At 56.3% G+C, this 2,500-nt stretch overlaps 1 non-coding gene across 1 annotated transcript; it reads left to right on the top strand.

Annotated features, from left to right (window-relative positions):
• Positions 1–1,269: 1,269 nt before the first annotated feature.
• Positions 1,270–1,342, top strand: TRNAV-AAC (transfer RNA valine (anticodon AAC)). Its single transcript has one exon. It is a non-coding gene; the product is annotated as a tRNA-Val (tRNA).
• The last annotated feature ends 1,158 nt before the right edge of the window (positions 1,343–2,500 follow it).

Genomic DNA, 2,500 nt, shown 5'->3' on the forward strand with positions numbered 1-2,500 from the left:
CCCCCGAATGCAGCGCCCGGCAAGCCTCCCTGTTCTCTTCTGCTGCCTTGCAACTGGAGCTGTCTGCCAGAGACGCCGGAGGCACACCTGCCCTTAAACCCCCACTGGCCCACGGCTGCAAAACCTGCATTTTCTAGTGGCTGGCTTGGTGGCATATGTCACTGAGCCCAGTCTACTCAGGAAGTGAAAAAAGTCCCCTTCACAGTTGGAGAAAGTGCTCTCCTGCCACCTGTCGGTCGTTGAAGGCACCACACCTCAGCAAAATAAAAATAAAAAAACAGACATGCTCAGTTCGGGGGATGTAAAGGTATTTACATAGCAAGAACAGAGAGGCTGTTGGGAGATGACAGAAGCCATGCTGCCCCAGAGTTCTCTTCTGAAATTCGCAGGAATCCAGAGGTTGGAGCGGGCTGAGGGAGTGCGCCTTCTTGCCTCTGTCGGCTTTCAAGACACATCCTCCTGCTGGGAAGCTGCCCACCCTGAGCAGCACAGGTTTGCGCTCTAGGCCGGTCGGCCACATATATCTCGCCTGATCGAGCCCGATCGAGCGGCAGCAGATGGCCTTTGGCCAGCGAAGGCTGCCGCTCTTCTTCTTGTTTCTCTGCTTGAGAGGCAGCTCAGTCCTCTGCGCTTGCGCCAGGGGCAGGCCACGTGACACGCAGGGGTCAGGCCGTGGAGCGACTGGGGCATGGCGCCAAGTGAGGTAAGCAGACCACCCCCCTCCCCCTCACTGTTCTCTGCATGCGGTGGCTCGTTGGTCTAGGGGTATGATTCTCGCTTAGGGTGCGAGAGGTCCCAGGTTCAAATCCCGGACGAGCCCTTTTTTTTGGAGCGCCGAAAACAAAAAACACAGAGTCCCCAATTCCCCCCCAAAAATAGTTTGTGCGTGACCGTATCTGGTTCGATGCCCGTCGCCAATGGTTGGCTTCTTTTAAGCCCATGGCCCAAGAGGCAGTGTTGGAAATTCCCCCTCCTTTGTAATGATGCGCTGGCGGCGAGCTGATGTATAAAGGTTTGGACATGCCTTCTGGGTGGGGACTGCCATGGCTCGCGCCACTGTTGCATCCAGCTTGGTCTATTGTATGTGTCTGCAGCCTGTGTGTGAGGTGCTGTGAGTGCTGCCATGTAGGTCCGGCGCAGGCTTGCGCCAAACTTTCACGTTGGTGTGTGCCACCTGGCAGGTACCAGCGGGCCCCATGAGACATCAGTGCCACAAAGCCTTTCAACTGAAAGCTGTCCCAGCACACTAGAGCGCAGCCTACCAGAGCTGTTTCTGTAGTGTAGTGGTTATCACATTCGCCTAACACGCGAAAGGTCCCCGGTTCGAGACCGGGCAGAAACATGGTGCTGGTTTCTTTTTATTTCCACAATGTCAATCGGACACATTTGACCGCATGCAGGTTTCGACAGGTATGGACAGGCCGGCACTACGCCATGAGTGATCTGAGGCCAGCCCTTATTTGCACCCTGCAAACTGTCCACTGGCTCCATCAGTGGGCGTTTCCTGCCATCCCTGGGTCCTTAAGTGAGTGTTTGGGTACTTTTGATGCAGAGATCGGGGCATGAAAACCGGCGCTGGCACGTGGCGACATTGGGTACTGAAGAATCTTTCCCAATCCTGCCCATAGCTGTCAGGGTGGCCGAGTGGTCTAAGGCGCCAGACTCAAGAGGCGCAGCTCTTCCCTGCATCTGGGTGTTCTGGTCTCCGATTGGAGGCGTTGGTTCAAATCCCACTCCTGACAAGCCGGGCTCATTTTTTTGAGCACATTTCAGAGTGTAAGGCTTGCGGAAAACCTCGTGGGGGCCCCCGAATGCAGCGCCCGGCAAGCCTCCCTGTTCTCTTCTGCTGCCTTGCAACTGGAGCTGTCTGCCAGAGACGCCGGAGGCACACCTGCCCTTAAACCCCCACTGGCCCACGGCTGCAAAACCTGCATTTTCTAGTGGCTGGCTTGGTGGCATATGTCACTGAGCCCAGTCTACTCAGGAAGTGAAAAAAGTCCCCTTCACAGTTGGAGAAAGTGCTCTCCTGCCACCTGTCGGTCGTTGAAGGCACCACACCTCAGCAAAATAAAAATAAAAAAGCAGACATGCTCAGTCCGGGGGATGTAAAGGTATTTACATAGCAAGAACAGAGAGGCTGTTGGGAGATGACAGAAGCCATGCTGCCCCAGAGTTCTCTTCTGAAATTCGCAGGAATCCAGAGGTTGGAGCGGGCTGAGGGAGTGCGCCTTCTTGCCTCTGTCGGCTTTCAAGACACATCCTCCTGCTGGGAAGCTGCCCACCCTGAGCAGCACAGGTTTGCGCTCTAGGCCGGTCGGCCACATATATCTCGCCTGATCGAGCCCGATCGAGCGGCAGCAGATGGCCTTTGGCCAGCGAAGGCTGCCGCTCTTCTTCTTGTTTCTCTGCTTGAGAGGCAGCTCAGTCCTCTGCGCTTGCGCCAGGGGCAGGCCACGTGACACGCAGGGGTCAGGCCGTGGAGAGACTGGGGCATGGCGCC

This window comes from Ambystoma mexicanum, chromosome 2q, assembly GCF_040938575.1.
Source record: "Ambystoma mexicanum isolate Mex_15411 chromosome 2q, UKY_AmexF1_1, whole genome shotgun sequence".
Classification (NCBI taxonomy): domain Eukaryota; kingdom Metazoa; phylum Chordata; class Amphibia; order Caudata; family Ambystomatidae; genus Ambystoma; species Ambystoma mexicanum.